This window comes from Bison bison, unplaced genomic scaffold (genome assembly GCF_000754665.1).
Source record: "Bison bison bison isolate TAMUID 2011002044 unplaced genomic scaffold, Bison_UMD1.0 scf7180017864312, whole genome shotgun sequence".
NCBI lineage: Eukaryota > Metazoa > Chordata > Mammalia > Artiodactyla > Bovidae > Bison > Bison bison.
The window spans coordinates 1,267,723-1,286,536 of NW_011494884.1; positions in this window are offsets into that span (position 1 = coordinate 1,267,723).

The following is an 18,814-nucleotide window of genomic DNA, read 5'->3' on the forward strand; positions in this document are numbered from 1 at the left end:
CTGCTTTATTGACTATGCCAAAGCCTTTGACTGTGTGGATCACAATCAACTGTGGAAAATTCTGAAAGAGATGGGAATACCAGACCACCTGACCTGCCTCTTGAGAAACCTATATGCAGGTCAGGAAGCAGCAGTTAGAACTGGACATGGAACAACAGACTGGTTCCAAATTGGAAAAGGAGTACATCAAGGCTGCATATTCTCACCTGCTTATTTAACTTCTATGCAGAGTACATCATGAGAAATGCTGGGCTGGAAGAAGCACAAGCTGGAATCAAGATTGCCAGGAGAAATATCAATAACCTCAGATATGCAGATGACACCACCCTTATGGCAGAAAGTGAGGAGGAATTCAAAAGCCTCTTGATGAAAGTGAAAGAGGAGAGTGAAAAAGTTGGCTTAAAGCTCAACATTCAGAAAACGAAGATCATGGCATCTGGTCCCATCACTTCATGGGAAATAGATGGGGAAACAGTAGAAACAGTGTCAGACTTTATTTTTGGGGGCTCCAAAATCACTGCAGATGGTGATTGCAGCCATGAAATTAAAAAACGCTTACTCCTTGGAAGGAAAGTTATGACCAACCTAGATAGCATATTCAAAAGCAGAGACATTACTTTGCCAACAAAGGTCCATCTAGTCAAGGCTATGGTTTTTCCAGTGGTCATGTATGGATGCGAGAGTTGGACTGTGAAGAAAGCTGAGTGCCGAAGAATTGGTGCTTTTGAACTGTGGTGTTGGAGAAGACTCTTGAGAGTCCCTTGGACTGCAAGGAGATCCAACCAGTCCATCCTAAAGGAGATCAGTCGTGGGTGTTCTTTGGAAGGACTGATGCTGAAGCTGAAACTTCAGTACTTTGGCCACCACATGCGAAGAGTTGACTCATTGGAAAAGACCTTGATGCTGGGAGGGATTGAGGGCAGGAAGAGAAGAGGGTGAGATGGCTGGATGGCTTCACCAACTCGATGGACATGAGTCTGAGTGAACTCTGGGAGTTGGTGATGGACAGGGAGGCCTGGCGTGCTGCGATTCATGGGGTCGCAAAGAGTCAAACACGACTGAGTGACTGAACTGAACTGGTACCCTTAAAGCTTAAGTGAGTCTCTTATGAACAAACAAAAACATGGATCTTGCTTAATTTATTTTTATCCATCCAGTCACTTCATGTTTTTGATTGGAGAATTCAATCCATTTACACCTAGAGTAATTATTGATAGGTAAGAATTTGCTAATGCCAGCTTCTTAGTTGCTTTCTAGCTGTTTTATAATTGTATTATTCCTCCTTTCGTCTTTTGATGCCTACCTTTGTGGACTGCTCCTGTTCTGTGGTGGTATGCTCTGATTCCCTTCCCTTAACCTTTTGCCAATCTACGAGGTTTGCCTTGTAGTACTTTACATAAAACATCTTATTGATATGTGTATAATTTATGCTGATGACCAGCTTAACTGCAATCACATGCAAAAACTACCCTTTATTTCTTCCTTTTGTATTTTTAATGTCAAGGTTTACTTCTTTGTATATTTTGTATGTGTTCATTTAAATTTTAACTTTAAAAAATTATAATAGCTGTAGTTATTCTTAATGCTCCTTTCTTTTAATCTTTATGTTATATTTAACAGATTAACACACCATCATTTTACAGAATTAGAGTTTTATTCATATGACTGCACATTTACCTCATCCAGAGTGCTGTATATGTTCATATTTTCATGTTACTACTTAGTGTCTTCTTATTTTAGATTGAAGAGTTCCTTTCAGCATTTCTTATAAGGCAGGTCTAGTGCCCCTGATGAACTCCACCAGCTTTTGTTTGTCTTTAATTCTCCTTCATTTCCAAACGATGCCTTTTCTGGTAAGTGTATCCTTAACTGGTAGGGTTTTTTCATTCACCACCTTGAAGATATCATCCTATTCCCTCCTGGCCTGAAAGATTTCTGCTAAGAAATCCAATGATAGCTAATGCCGGTGCCTTTGTATGTTAGAACTTTTCCTCTCTTCCTGCTTTTATAATTCTCTCTGTCTGTGATTTTTGATAGCTTCGTTATAACGTGTCTTGGAAAAGACTTCTTGGTTTAAAATCATGAAGTAAGCTATTTCAGGTTTGGAGAGTTCTCATCCATTATATCTTTAAATAAACTTTATGTCTGCTTCTCCCTTTCTTCTCCTTCTAGAACTGCAACGATTCTGATATCGTTTCTTTTGATATGTCCCATGGATCACTTACACTCTTTTTTTTTGTTTTTTGGGGTTTTTTTTCCCTCCACTGAGTGGGTTATCTCAAAGTTTCTATCCTATCTTATAACTCACTGGTTCTTTCTTCTTTCTGATCTATTCTTATACTGATGATCTCTATCGCATTCTTTATTTCATTCACTGAATTCTTCAGCTCACAATTGTTCAGTTGACTTCTGTTTAGTTCTTTTTTTATGATTTCTATCCCTTTGTCAAATTTCTTATTTTGTTCTTTAGTGTTTTCCTGATTGCATTGAGTTGTCTTTTCTGTGTTTTCTTGTGGCTCCTTAAGTTTCCTCAAAACAGCTATTTTTTATTCTTTGTCAGGTAAATCACTAGTCTCCATTTCTTTGGCATCAGTAACTGAAAAGACCCTGATGCTGGGAAAGACTGAGGGCGGGAGGAGAAGGGGGCAGTGGAGGATGAGATGGTTGGATGGCATCATCGATTCAGTGGACATGAATTTGAGCAAACTCAGGGAGATGGTGAAGGACAGGGAAGCCTGGCATGCTGCAGTCCATGGGATCACAAAGAGTCAGACACAACCTAGCGACTGAACAACTGGAGAATTATTGTGATCTTTTCATGATGTCATGTCTCCTTGATTCTTCATCTTCCTTCACAAAAGGAGTTTTGCGTCACTGTTTCCATGTTTTATATGGCAGTCACCTTCTCCATTTTTTACTAGCTACCTTCAAGTGAGAGACAACTTTTTGTTGGTTCTGCTATATGTTCTGTTTACTCTGACCTGTAGAAACACCTGCTCCATGTTTCTTGCTCCCTCTTGTGGCAGGATTCTTAAACTTGTATGTCTTCTCTTGATCTTTCCACAGACCTATCTTGTTTTCCTGAAGGTGGCGCTACAGATCAGGATTGTGGTTTTTTCCTTGGCCACAGACCCCCGGCCTGTATTCCATACCTGCTCCCTGTCTACCAGAGCTTGCTCTCATTGCTCCCTTCAGGATTTACACACAGGGAGCTTGCTGCAGAGTGGGGAGAGAGGTGGAACTGGAATTGGGGAAGTTAGGAATGCTCACAGTCCAGTTGGAAGGAACCTTGGGTAAAGTCTTCCCAGCAGCTCATGAGTCAGCTTCCTACTGGAGTCCCAAATGCAGCCAGCAGAAATTGCATCCCTTTAATGCCCTCTGATATTCTTATTTGCATCTTTCCTGCTCTCACTCCCCAAGTCACGGACACCCATTGCTGCAGGAGAGGAATGGGTTTCTTTAGCAGCATCGTGCATACCTGGGAATGCATACCAGGCATTCACTCACACCATTCCTTTTCCTTCCAGGAGAGATAACTGCCTTCCTGTAGCACTAGGCTTGTGCCACCTTAGGGGGAGAGGTGATGCTGGCAAAGTTCCTCTTACCCATTCCAATAAATCCGGATTCACACACAAACTTTTAATATATAAAATAAATATTTCTTTTTTCTTCCAACAGAGTGCTAGAACATCTCTGGAAACCTGGATTTTTACAAAGGCTCTCTCACCCATGGATGTCTGCAAGTCTGCATTCTCCAGGTGCTCCCAGGCCACAGCTGAAAGGAGATGAAGCTGGTTCACGGGGTGCTACCAGTTCAAAAGCCCATGCTGTGGTCTGTCTGCCTGTTACCTGAAGAAGGGCAGGTGAGAAAGACTCTTCTCCAGAACCTCAGAGTGTGATATTGGATCCCGTAAGTCCTGCAGAGGAACTCTGTGTATAGGTGGATGCCAGGTTTTAGTTGTCAAAGGGGACAGACAGCGAGGGACATGTTATGCTGCCGTGGTGCTGACATCACTCCTGTGAATGTGTTAGTTAACCTTATGCTAATCATTTCACAATATATACGTATAAATCATTATCGCATAACTTGAACTTCTACAACATTTTATGTCAATTATAAAGTTGGGAAAGGAAAGGCAAGCTGGAATATCTTCCCAGGTATGTATATCTGAGCTGAGAAGTCTTCCTTATTCCCCAAGTCTGTCTACACCAATATGTAATGTCACTCAAATTCTCCAGGTGTGTTTACTGTGATATGGGATATCTCCTTAATTCAAACAGTGTGTCTCTTCTGACCTGGGAAGGATACCTGTTTCCCCAAAACTGTCTTCCTTTATTTCCCTACTACCTTAAGTGTGCCTGCCCTGAAGAGCAAAGTCCCTCTAATTCCCCAAGCATTTCTATTCTGACATATTTATTGTTGTTTAGTTATTTTAGTTGTTTAGTTAATGTTTAGTCACTAAACATTATTATTGTTTAGTCACTAAGTCATGTCCAGCTCTTTGTGACCACATGGACTGTCGCCTGCCAGGCTCCCCTGTCCACAGGATTTTTCAACCAAGAATACTGGAGTGGGTTGCCATTTCCTTCTCCAGGGGATCTTCCCAACCCAGGAGCTGAACTCATGTCTCCTGCTTGACAGGCAGATTCTTTACCATCTGAGCCACCAGGGATACATCTTACCAAATCCACAGATGTGTCTACATAGATCTGAGATGTCCCCTCATAGCCAAAGTGATTCTGTAACGACATAGGATGTGTGCCTATTCCTTAGGAATAGTCACTATAGAGGGACCTGGCATCTTTGTTTCCCCAATTTCCCAGGTGTATCTACTCTAACTTGAGATGTCCTCCAAATCCTCTATCTCATCTTATGTGTCTTCATTAACCTGGATATCTCCCTAATGTCCAGGTGTTTCTACACTGACTTGGGAGGTCTCTCAAATTTCCAAGTTTTTGTACCCTGTTTTTTGAAAGATAACTAAATTCTCAGGCGTGAGTTTCCTAAGCCAAGATGTCTCACTAAATCTCATGTATGCATACATTGGCATGAAGTATATCTATTATTCAGCAAGCGTGTCTATTCTGAAACAATGATGCCTCCATAATTCTTCAGGTTTGTCTTCTTTGACATGGTTCAGTTCAGTTCAGTTCAGTCGCTCAGTCATGTCCGACTCTTTGTGACCCCATGAATCACAGCACACCAGGCCTCCCTGTCCATCACCAACTCCTGGAGTTCACTCAGACTCACATCGAGTCAGTGATGCCATCCAGCCATCTCATCCTCTGTCATCCCCTTCTCCTCCTGCCCCCAATCCCTCCCAGCATCAGAGTCTTTTCCAATGAGTCAACTCTTTGCATCAGGTGGCCAAAGTACTGGAGTTTCAGCTTTAGTATCATCACTTCCAAAGAAATCCCAGGGCTGATCTCCTTCAGAATGGACTGGTTGGATCTCCTTGCAGACCAAGGGACTCTCAAGAGTCTTTTCCAACACCACAGTTCAAAAGCATCAATTCTTTGGCACTCAGCCTTCTTCACAGTCCAACTTTCACATCCATACATGACCACAGGAAAAACCATAGCCTTGACTAGACAGACCTTTGTTGGCAAAGTAATGTCTCTGCTTTTGAATATGCTATCTAGGTTGGTCATAACATTTCTTCCAAGAGGTAAGCGTCTTTTAATTTTATGGCTGCAGTCACCATCTGCAGTGATTTTGACATGGTATCACTGCCTAAATTTCTAGATGTGTTTTTTTCTTTTTAGTTTTATTGAGATATAATTGACATGCAACATTGTATGGTGTGACTTACATACATCATGAAGTAATTAAGACAATAAGCTGAGGGCAGGCCCCCCCACTCCCTCTGAGACTCATCCGCTCTGGGGTTTGCGGACTGTAGGGCTCGAGGGAGACAGCCCGGCTAGGGGGACCTCCCACGGGAACCGGAGACCCCGGGTCTCCGTGCAGGATTTTTTAAATTTAAAAAAAAAAAAAGACAATAAGCTTAGTGAACATCCATCATCTCATATACACAAAAAATTACAGAAATAAAATATATATATATTTCCTTTTGATGAAATAGGATTTACATTCTTAACAACTTTCAAATATAACATACAGCAGTGTTAATTATATTTATCTTGTACATTACATCCATATTACTTATTTATCTTACAACTAGAAGTTTGTACCTTCTAATTACCTTCATCTGATTCTCTGTTTATGCCATTGATTTCTTTACACTTTCTTCCCTTCTACTAAGTTTGGGCTGTGTTTGTTTTTCTTTTTCTACTTCTTTTAGGTGTAAGACTGGGTTGTTTATTTGAGATATTTCATGTTTCCTGAGGCCTGTATGGCCATAAACGTCCTTCTTAGAACTGCTTTTTTGCTGCCTCCCACAGATTTTGGATGTTTTCATTTTCATTTATCTGCAGGTATTTTTATTTCCTCTTTGTCAGTGACCCACTGGTTGTTATAGCATATAACATATTATAATATCATACTGCTTATACTCCACATGTTTGTGTTTTTGACAGTTTTTTTCTTGTTGTTGATTTCTAGTCTCATAACATGCTCAGAAAAGATGCTTGATATGATTTCAATCTTCTTCAATTTTATGAAGCTTGTGTAGTCTGCTGCTTTGGGGTGGAACGTTTTATATATATACACTTAGTCATCATGCAAAATGCTGGACTGGATGAATCACAAGCCGGAATCAAGATTGCTGGGAGAAATATCAACAGCCCCAAATATAGATACACAGATGATACCACCCTAACGGCAGAAAGTGAAGAGGAACTAAAGATTAGCCTCTTGATGAAGGTGAAAGAGGAGAGTGAAAAACTTGGCTTAAAATTCAACATTCAAAAAACTGAGAACATGACATCTGGTCCTATCACTTCATAGCAAATAGATGGGGAAGCAATGGAAACAGTAATAGGCTTTATTTTCTTGGGCTCCAAAATCACTGCAGATGGTGACTGCAGCCATGAAATTAAAAGACACTTGTTCCTTGGAAGGAAAGCTATGACAAACCTAGACAGTATATTAAAAAGCAGAGACATCATTTTGCCTGCTGCTACTGCTGAGTCACTTCAGTCGTGTCCGACTCTGTGTGACCCCATAGACGGCAGCCCACCAGGCTCCCCCGTCCCTGGGATTTTCCAGGCAAGAACACTGGAGTGGGTTGCCATTTCTTTCTCCAATGCATGAAAGTGAAGTCGCTCAGTAGTATATCTGACTCTTAGTGACCCCATGGACTGAAGCCTACCAGGCTCCTCCATCCATGGGATTTTTCAGGCAAGAGTACTACAAAAATCTGTATAGTCAAAGCTATGGTTTTTCCAGTAGTCATGTATGGATGTGAGAGTTGGACCATAAGGAAGGCTGAGCACTGAAGAATTGACACTTTTGAATTGCGGTGCTGGAGAAGACTCTTAAGAGTCCCTTGGATAGCAAGGAGATCAAACCAGTCAATCCTAAAGAAAATCAACCCTGAATATTCATTGGAAGGACTAATGCTGAAGCTGAAGCTCTAATACTCTAGCCACCTGATGCAAAGGCAACTCATTGGAATATGCTGATGCTGGGAAAAATTGAGGGCAGAAGGAGAAGGGGGCAACAGAGGATGAGATGGTTGAAGAGCATCACTGACTCAACGGACGTGAGTTTGAACCAAACTTCAGAGATAGTGAAGGACAGGGAAGCCTGGCCTGCTGTAGTCCATGGGGTCGCAAAGAGTTGGACACGGCTTAGCAACTGAACAACCACAAAAGTCTAGTCTAATGTGTCATTTAAGACCTATGTTTTTTTAATGATTTTTCTGTCTGAATGATCTTTCTCTTGATGTAACCAGAGTTACAACAGAATTCTCTGTTATTTGTGTTACTGTCAATTTCTCCCTTGATATCTATTAATACTCATTTTATGCATTTATATGCTCCTGTGTTTGAGGCTTTCCTGGTGGCCCAGATGGTAAAGAATCTGCCTGCAATGCAGGAGACCCGGGTTTGATCTCTGGGTTGGGAAGATCCCCTTGAGAAAGGAATGACAATCCACTCCAGTATTCTTTGCCTGGAGAATTCTACAGACAGAGGAGCCTGGCAGGCTTCAGTCCATGCTGTTGCAAAGAGTTGGACATGACTGAGTGACTAACACAGGTGTCTAAATGTTGGATGCATATATATTTACAGTTGTTATATTTTCTTGGATTAATCCCTTTATCATTATGTAACGTCCTTCTTTGTCTCACTGTAGCCTTTATTTGAAAGTATTGCTAATGCAGCTTTCTCTCCACTTCCATTTTTGAGAAATACTTTTCCCATCCCTTCACTTTCAGTCTCTGATTCTCTTTAGATCTGAATTGAGTCTCTTGTAGTCATCATGTATGTGTGTCTTGTTTTTGTGTCCATATAGTCACTCTATGCCTTTGATGTTTCCATACTCCCCAGCTGTGTTTACTAGGATGCAAGATCTCAAATTCCCCTGAATTGAACTGGGATGTCACTCTAAGTTGAATGATGTGTCTACACTGTCTTAAGACATCTCCACATGTATGTACTCTGATGTCTCTAAATTTCCAGTCTGCCTAAATTGACCTGGCTTGTCTCCTTAATTTCACAGGTTTGTCTCCAGCAACTTGGAAAACCCACTAATTGTTCACGTGCCTTTACTCACTGGAATATTGCCCAGATTCCCTATATCTATCTAACCATGACATGGGTGTCTACCTGGTTTCCCAAATGTGGAAAATATGATCTAGGATGTCTATTCTGAACTCTCCCTAACTCTAATTCTATATCCCCTAAACTGAGATATCTCCACCATTCCCCAGGTGTGTCTGCTTTCTCCTGGGATGTCTCCCTATTGCATCAGAATTGTCTGCCCTGATGTGGGTTATGTCCTTGGTTACTCTGGATTGTCTAACATGACCAGGGATGGCTCTCTCATTCCAGATGAGTTTAATATGACCTGGAATGACCCATTTCAACAAGCATATCTACTCACCAAACATATCTCCCTAATTAGCTAGGAGTGTTTACTCTGACTTGGAATGTATCCCTTATTTTCTATTTTTCTCTGACCTAATCTTGGATATCTCTAATTTTTCAGATTTGTCTACTGTCACTTAGGATGTAGCCCTTATTCCTCAGTTTTGTCTACTGTAAATTTGGGCATCTAATTCCATAGTGTGTAGACACTGACCTGGAATATATCCCTACCTGGGATATATACACACACCAGTGCGTATATATTGTTCAAGGATGACCCTGTATTTCCCCAGGTAATCTGCCTTGACCAATGAGACCTCCCTAATCACCAAGGCATGTTCACAATGATCTGAGTTGTCCCCCAATTTCTCCAGATGTGTCTATTCTGATCTGTGATGTCTCTAATTACCCAGGTGTGTCTACCTTGACTGTGGTGACACTCTAATTCACCAAGAATGTCAGTCTGACCTGGGATCTCTCCCTAATTACCCACATGTGTCTTCCCTGACTTTGTATATCCTGACGTGGTATGTCTACATAATAATCCATGTGTGTCTACTCTGACTTGAGATACTAATACTCCCATTGTTCCTAACCTCATCTGGAATATCACCCTGTTTCTCTAGGTGTTTCTTCTCCAGCATCCTCCTAATTCCCAAGATGCATGTATCCTGGTATGTGATGTCTCCTTAATTCCCCAGGCATGTCTGCCCTTACTAGGATGTCTGTTTAATAACTCAGGTGTGCTTACACCAACTGGAAATGTCTACTTTACTCCACGTAGTACATCTATTTTGATCAGGGATGTCTCCCTAATAACCAGTGTCTGTCTACTCGGACATAAAATGTTTCGGTTTCCCCAGTAGAAGCTATCATGACCTAGGATGTCACCTTGATTCCCTAAGTATTTCCATACTGACCTTGGGAAACTGTGTTTCCTCTGCGGTGCATTCTTTTAACTTGTGTGTCTTTCTGATTTCCAAGGTCTCTATACTTTGGTCAGGGATGCCTCTATACTTACCCTGGTGTGTATAACCTGGACATAAATGTCTCCTTAATTAATAAATGATTGGGTATACATTTACCCTGAACGTCTTTCTTTTTCTCAATATTTGTCTACTCTTACCTGGACTGTCTCTACTGCAGGGTCTGTCCTGACCTGGGTGTCACTCCAGTTTCACAGTGTGTCTCTACTGAACTGGATTATCTATAATTCCCCAGGTGTGTCTACAGTTAATGAGGTTGTCTACCTAGTTTTCCAGGTGTGACTACTCTGATCTTGGTTGTATCCCTTAGTCTGCAGGTATGTCTACACTCACAAAGAGTGCCTCCATAATTCCCACAAGGAGTTTAATATGGATTGTTGTGGAAACCAGCCCAAGATGCTAGTACACAGGGGGTAAATGGTCTATGTCACCTCTGAGGTACTGCCTTGGGTCTGGGCACAATCATTGTATTTAGTCACATATCTTGCTGGGATCCCTACATCCCAGATAATTCTACCGTGACCTAGAATTTCCCTCTAAACCCCAAAATGACTCTTCTTACCTGGGAGATGTACCTGGTTACCCTGGTGTGTCTAACTTGACCAGTGAGCTTTCCCTGTAACATAGGTGCATTACTTTGACCTGATATATCTACCTAGCTCCATGAGTATGTCTATACTGATTAGGATATCTCTCTAATTCCCAAGATGTTTCTATTCTAAACTGGGGTTTTGACTTAGTTGCCTGGGAATGCATAAACTTAAAAATTATTTCTCCAAAATTCCCCAGGTGTATCTAAGTGAAAGACTTGAAACTCATTACAGGTGACCCTATATGTTTCAGAATATCTAAAATCATAATAAGAATCTATCACACCTCATGAACTAGAGAGATAATCCAGCTCATACTAGTTATACCTGGGGAGTTAGGGTGACATCTCTGGTTATGGTTGACATCTCAATGAAACAGAGAAGACATTCCTTATTGGGAAAGATACATTTGGGGAAATAAAAAGATATAACAGGTCATAGAAGACACATCTGTGGAATTAGACATCCTAGATTACTGTTGACACACCAGCATAATTAGGCAGACATCCAAAATTAGGATAGATGCACCTGAAAATTTGGTGAAACATTCTAATTCAGTATAGACATACCTAAAGGATTAGAGAGCCATCCCAGGTCAGAGTACAAACACCTGGGGAATTAGAGTCTTCCTTATTTGTGTAGATGTACCTAGGGCATTATGAAACATTTTAAGTCTGAATAGATATTAGACATCCCAGGTGAGTATAGACACACCAGGGTAATTAGAGTGATGAATCAGAATTGAGGTAGGAGATAGGTGGGCCGTTCAATAGAGCAGCCTGAGTTTGACAAGCAGGGTAAATTTGAGCTTTGTTTTCCCTAGACACTCCAAGAATAAAATTAATGGCAGGAACTGAGTTCTGCTGGAATAAAGAGATAAGAAGACCGCATCTACCACTCCTGAGGTCAAGAAAACCTCCTCAGCTGCACATGTGCAGGAAGGCTCCTCAGAGGTCACAGAGGGAAGGGGCAGCATCCCATAATAGGTGTTGTCAAACTTCCCACAGGCTTCCATGCTAGAATCTGTCTTGGCAAAAAAAGATATGTACATATATTGAGAAGGGCCCTAGGACAGGTCAAGCGCAGAAAAGAAACAAGATGATTGGTCAAAGGTAAGCAGACCCAGAACAACTACCCCTATATAAGTGATTTAACCACCTCTTTATTGCACTCCTCCTCATTAGGGAGGATGCCCACACTCACTCTCTCCAAATGTTCATTTCTGTCCGGCTTCTGTCTTAAACCGTTTCTCCATGTGCTCTTCCACTTGTTGTGCTGTGTCTCTCATAATAAGCTTTGTACCTGTTTTTGCCTCCTTGAAAAATTAGTTTTGCAAATAGGGCAAGAGCCATAGCAACGTTTTCTCTAGCCTCTGCTGCTGCTGCTAAGTCTCATCAGTCATGTCCGACTCTGTGTGACCCCATAGACGGCAGCCCACCAGGCTCCCCCGTCCCTGGGATTCTCCAGGCAAGAACACTGGAGTGGGTTGCCATTTCCTTCTCCAATGCATGAAAGTGGAAAGTGAAAGTGAAGTCGCTCAGTCGTGTCTGACTCTTATCAACCCCATGGACTGCAGCCTACCAGGCTCCTCTATCCACAGTATTTTCCAGCCAAGAATATTGGCGTGGGTTGCCACTGCCTTCTCCGGTCTCTAGCCTCTAGCCCGTGGTAAACTAGTGGCTAGGATTCCTGGTATTCACTCAGGCTATCTAAAATTCAATACCTAGGCAAAGAACTAAGATCCACTGCAAGAACATTCACTTCTGTCTCTCTCAGAACAGAATCGGGCTTGACACATCTGGGATTCATCCCAGGTCAGGGAAGACATACCTAAAGGATAATAATACATCCTAAGCCAGGCTAGACACACCTTTGGTATTAGGTAGACATTCAAGGTTACTATAGTAATACCTGAGTAATCAGGGATACATCCTAGTTCAAGATAGACATACTTGGTGACTAGAGAAAAATCCCAGGTCAAAAGAGAAACACCTTATGAATTAAGGAGGCAAACCAAGTCAGTATTCTCAAAACTAGGGAATTGGGGGGACAATCCAGATTAGATATACCTGGGGTACTTGAAAGTATATGAGTCTAGAGGACTAAGGAGAGACCCCCATTTGATCTCCTAGGGAATAGGGAGACATGCCAGGTAAGAGAAGACACACATGGGGAATTAGAGAGACATCCCAATTCAGTGTAGACATACCCAGGAGTTGGGAGACCTCCAAAATATGGGTAGACATGCCTGAGGAATTAGAGAAGTATCCAGGGCTAGTATAGGCACACCTGAGCAATTATGGGAACATCCCAGATTAGAATAGACACACCTGGCACTTTGGGATATCTCCCAAGTCAAGAGTAGATACACTTGTCGAATTAGGAGACACCCCAGGTTACAGTAGAGACACATGGTGAATAAGAAAAACATCTCAAATAAGAGTAGACAAGCATGTAGAAATACGGAGACATCAAAACCAGAGTGGGTATTATAGAGACTGTACAGGTCAGTGTACACCTTAGAAATTATGGAAACACACCAGGTCAAGGTAGCTACTACTGAAAAATAATATACCATGTCATAATAGGGCTTCTCTCATGACTTAGCTGTAAAGAATTGACCTGCAATGCAGGAGACAGGTTCAGTCTTCAGTCGGGAAGATCCCCTGGAGGAAGGCATGGGAATTGACTCCAGTATTCTTGCCTGGAAAATCCCATGGACAGAGGAGCCTGGTGGGCTGTGGTCCATGGGGTTGCAAACAGTTGGACATGACCGAAGCGACTGAGCATGCATGCACCATGTCATAGCAGACACCTGAGAGATTAGGTATACATCCCAGATCAGTGTAGACACTAGAGAGTTAGGAGGTCACCCAAGGCTAGTGGAGGCACACTCCAGATCAATATAGACACATCTGAGTAAGTAAGGCAAGCAGTCAAGTTCAAATAAGCCACACCTGGGGAATACAGTGCTATCCCAGGTAAAAGGAAAATACTTCTGGAAAATCAGGAAGACTTCACAGTTAAGAGTAGACATTTCTGAAGAAAGTGAGTGAAATCCTGGTCATCCTAACACCAGGTGAGTAAGGGACACCTCTGAGCTCAGCTTAGATTCATTAGGGAATTAGGTGCATATTCCAGACCTGCGTTTACACAACTGAGACACTGTTGAGAAGGCCAAGTCAGGAAAGGCACACCTGGGGAAATAAGGTGTTATCTTTGTTTGAATAGACTTACCTGGAGAATTAGAGCAACATTCCACATAAAAATTATAAACTGAAAGACCTAGAGATGTCACAGGACAAGTTGGACACACTGGAGAACCAAAGGTAAACACATCTTTACAAATAGAGGGGAAAAGAGGTTAGAGCAGAAACACCTAGGAATTTATGTAGATTTCCCAGGTCAGAGAGGGCACACCAGAGGAAATAGAGAGATATCCCAGGTCAGTGCAGACTCACTTGAAGAATTAGGAAACCATCTGAGGTCAGTGTAAACACACCTTCGGATCATAACAGAGTAGACACACCTAGAAAACACGACATCCAGGCAGTGTAAACGTATCTCAAAATGTGAGTCATCCTAGGTCACAAGTGATAAGCCTGGAGACTTAAGAGAGCTAGCTCAGATCAGTATAGACACACATGGGAACAATGAGATATTCCAGGTTAAGGTAGACACTCTTGGGGAATTACAGAGACACCTAAATTAGGGTAGACTTTGGGAGAATCTGAGAAACACTCAAGTCAAAGAAGGCACATCTGGGGAGCTAGGTAAGTACTTCAGACTAGAATAGACACAGCAGGGGAGACATGGAGACAAGTCAGTATACACACTCCTAGGGGAATTAAGGGACGTTATATGTCACAGTAGATTCACCGGAGAACTAGGGAGACGTCCAAGGTCAGAGTTAGATGGGGAATTAGGGTCACATCCTAGGTCACAGCAGATATATATGGGAGTAAGGGAGACATCTCATGTCAGTGTAGACAGTATTGAGAAACAGAGATACATGCCAATCAGAGAAGACATACTTAGTGAATCTGGGAGACATATAAGGGTTGACCAGGGGAATGAAGAAGACATCTCAAGACAGATGAACCAGGGAACTGGAAAAAGATCCAGGTCAGGGTAGATATATGTGGTTTATTATATAGACATACTTGGTCAGGGATGACAACCGACAGTATTAGGCAGACATCGGAAAACACCCCAGGTAAATATAGACGCTTGAGGAATTCAGGAGGAGTTGCCCAATTTCAGTGTTAGCACAGCTGGAGAATTAGGGAACCATTTTTCATCAATGTAGATATTCCAGAGGCTTTAGAGAGGTATTCCAGGTCAAGTAAACATGCCCCGATCTAGAGACTTACCAGTTCAAAGTAGATACACCTGGAGAATTAAGAAGATGGCAATAGTCAACATCAGTTCAGTCAGTCAGTTCAGTTGCTCATTCGTGTCCGACTCTTTGCGACCCCATGAATTGCAGCACGCCAGGCCTCCCAGTCCATCACCAACTCCCGGAGTTCACCCAAACTCATGTGCATCAAGTTGGTGATGCTATCCAGCCATCTCATCCTCTGCCGTCCCCTTCTCCTCCTGCTCCTAATCCCTCCCAGCATCAGAGTCTTTTCCAATGAGTCAACTCTTCGCATCAGGTGGCCAAAGTACTGGAGTTTCAGCTTCAGCATCAGTCCTTCCAATGAACACCCAGGACTCATGTCCTTTAGGATGGACTGGTTGGATCTCCTTGCAGTCCAAGGGACTCTCAATAGTCTTCTCCAGCACCGCAGTTCAAAAGCATCAATTCTTTGGGCTCAGCCCTCTTCACAGTCCAACTCTAAAATCCATACATGACCACTGGAAAAACCATAACCTTGACTAGATGGACCTTTGTTAGCAAAGTATTGTCTCTGCTTTTGAATATGCTATCTAGGTTGGTCATAACTTTCCTTCCAAGGAGTAAGTGTCTTTTAATTTCATGGCTGCAATCACCATCTGCAGTGATTTTAGAGCCCAAAAATAAAGTCTGACACTGTTTCCACTGTTTCCCCATCTATTTCCCATGAAGTGATAGGACCAGATGCCATGATCTTCGTTTTCTGAATGTTGAGCTTTAAGCCAACTTTTTCACTCTCCACTTTCACTTTCATCAAGAGGCTCTTTAGTTCCTCTTCACTTTCTGCCATAAGGATGGTGTCATCTGCATATCTGAGGTTATTGATATTTCTCCTGGCAATCTTGATTCCAGCTTGTGCTTCTTCCAGCCCAGCGTTTATCATAATGTACTCTGCATAGAAGTTAAATAAACAGGGTGACAATATACAGCCTTGACGACACACTTAAACAATTAAGATACATCCCAGGTCTGGGTAAACAAACCTGGGGAATTTGGGAAACATGTCATAGTAGAAAAACCTGAAAATTTAGAGAGACAACCAACATAAGGGTAGATACAACTGGGGAATTATGGAGACATCTCAAAGTAGGTAGGAAATTCTAGGGTCTTAGTGAGATATCCCAAGTCAATATAGACACAGCTAAGTTATTAGGGGGACAACCAATATCAAAGTAGAAATATCTGAGAAATTAAGGAAATATTGCAAATAAGTTTGAACAGATCTCCTGAATTAGGAAGAAATCCCAAGTCTAAGAAGAGAAACCTTGGAAAGTAGTGTGACATCTTGGGTCAGGATAAACAACCCCAAAAATTAGGGAGCTATCCAAGCTCAGAATGAAAGGCTGTTGTTGAATGAAAAAGATGCCGGGATTCTTGGCCCCCGGAAGGAGAAGAATTCAATCCGGGGCCAGAGACGAGGCTTGATCGCTCAGAGCTTTTGTGTAATAAAGTTTTATTAAAGTATGAAGGAGATAGAGAAATCTTCTGACATAGGCATCAGAAGGGGGCAGAAAGAGTACCCCCCTGCTAGTCTTCAGCTGGATGTTATGTAGTCACTAGCAGTCTGTTAATAAAACAAAGGAATGTCTTAAAACTCAGAATGGCACTAGGCCCCTCACCCATAAAATGCATTTTGGGATAATCTTGGCACCAAATGGTTCATCCTGGGCCATAAAATGATTAAGTTAAATCTTGAAGAAGGGCAGATCACCATACAAATAATTTCATTTACATAGATTAGGGGAACAATATCTGAGTATAACATACTGGTTTGTCAAGTAGGTTCTGAGCCAAGAGGGGGAACCGACTTGAAGACAGAGTCTGGGGTAAATGCATAGTACATTAGCATAGCTTAAGACAAACATTTCCATAAGAGAAATGCATTGGTTATCTCTAGGTTTGAGAGTAGTTAACTTCAGATGAAACCAGGTGTCATTATGGCAACACAGTATTTTAAGAGAAACCTCCTTTTAAATTTGTATAGAGAAGGAAAAAATTATTGCTAGTTTGTTTCCTCCTGCCGCTTAAAAGAGAGAAAAATGTCTGACACTTGTAGGCTATTTCCTCCATTTGGAGACCCCTGGACTTCCTGCCTGTTACCCTCTCAAGAATAGACACATATCATTGAGTCAACAGGGACAATTCTTTGTCAAGGTAGACTCAGCTGATGAATTAAAAAAACATCCCAGTTCAGTGTAGACACATCAGGAAAAGTAGGCAGAATTAGGATAAGCACATCTAGTGAATGATAGAAACATCACAGGTCAATGTAAAGCACCTGAAGAATTGTGCAGACATACAGGATAAGGGTCAACTGCCCTGGGAGTTAAGGATAGGTTGCAGATCTAAGTAGACACACCTAGGAAATTAGACTCCCCGGTCACTGTAGACTTCCCTAGGTAATTAGGAACTAGGTCAGAGCAGAAGTGCATGGAGAATTAGGGAACATCCAAGGTCAGGATGGGCTTCTCAGGTGGCACTGGTGGTAAAGAACTCGCCTGCCAATGTAGGAGATGTAAGAGATGCACGTTGGACCCCTGGATCAGGAAGATCCCTTGGAGGAGGGCATGACAACCCACTCCAGTGTTCTTGCCTGGAGAATCCCATGGACAGAGGAACCTGGCAGGCTATGGTCTATAGGGTCACAAAGAGTTGGACACCACTGAAGTGACTTAGCATGCACACACCAAGGTCAGGATAGACACACCTGGAGCTTTAGGGAGACTTCTTAGGACAAATTAAACATTGAGGTCTTAGAAACATCTCAGGTCACATTACACACAATAGACAATTACGAAGTCTTACCACATCAAGAGTGAGAATTAGTGAGACATGCCTGGAGAATTCGTGAGACATGTCTGGTCAATGTGGACACACCTAAGTAATTAGGGCTATACTCCAAATAAATAGACAAGTCTGGGGATAGAGAGTTGTAGATGCAACTCAGGAATTACAGAGACATCTCAGGCTAAGGTAGACAAATCTGAGAAATGAGTATACATCCCAGGTCAGGAAAGACACAACTAGGTAATTAGGAAGACATCACAAGTCAATACAGACACAAGTAGGAATATAGAGAGACATCACAGGTCACTGTAGACACATCTGGATTACAACTGTTATATCCTGGGCCAAAGTAGTAGTGAGTCAAAGCTTATAAATATACATAATGTGAAAAAGAGTCTAGGACATATCGTACAAACATGGGGAATTAGAGACATATCCCAGGTCAGTGTAAACACATCTTGGTAATTAGGAACATATCCCTGGTCAGTGTAGAAAAATAGGGAGTAAGGGATAAAACCCATATCACAGTGGACATGTTTGGAAACAACTCAGTTCCAAGGTGGCTCAGTGATAAAGATTCTGCCTGCCAATGCAGGAGATGCAGGAGTCATGGGTTCGATTTCTGGATTGAAAAGATCCCCTGGAGAAGGAAAAGGCAAACCACTCAGTATTCTTGCCTTGCAGAATCCCATGGACAGAGGAATCTGGAGGGCTACAGTCCATGGGGTCTCAAAGAGTCAGACATGATTTAGGGATTAAGCATGCATGAGCACACAGATTAGTGTAGACACTTGGAGAATTACAGATCCATCCAACACACCTGGAGTACTAGGACGGCTTCCCAGGTTAGAGTAGATGCACTTGAGAAATTAGGCTATCAGACCAGGTCAGGGCAGACAAACCATGGAATTAGGTAAGCATTCTAGGTCAATGTACACATTTAGGGAATTATTGAGACATCACAGGTGAGCATAGACACACCTGGAGGATTAGAGAAATCACCCGTATGAAACACCTAGGGTATTAATGAGACATCCCAGGTCAAAGTAAACTCCTCT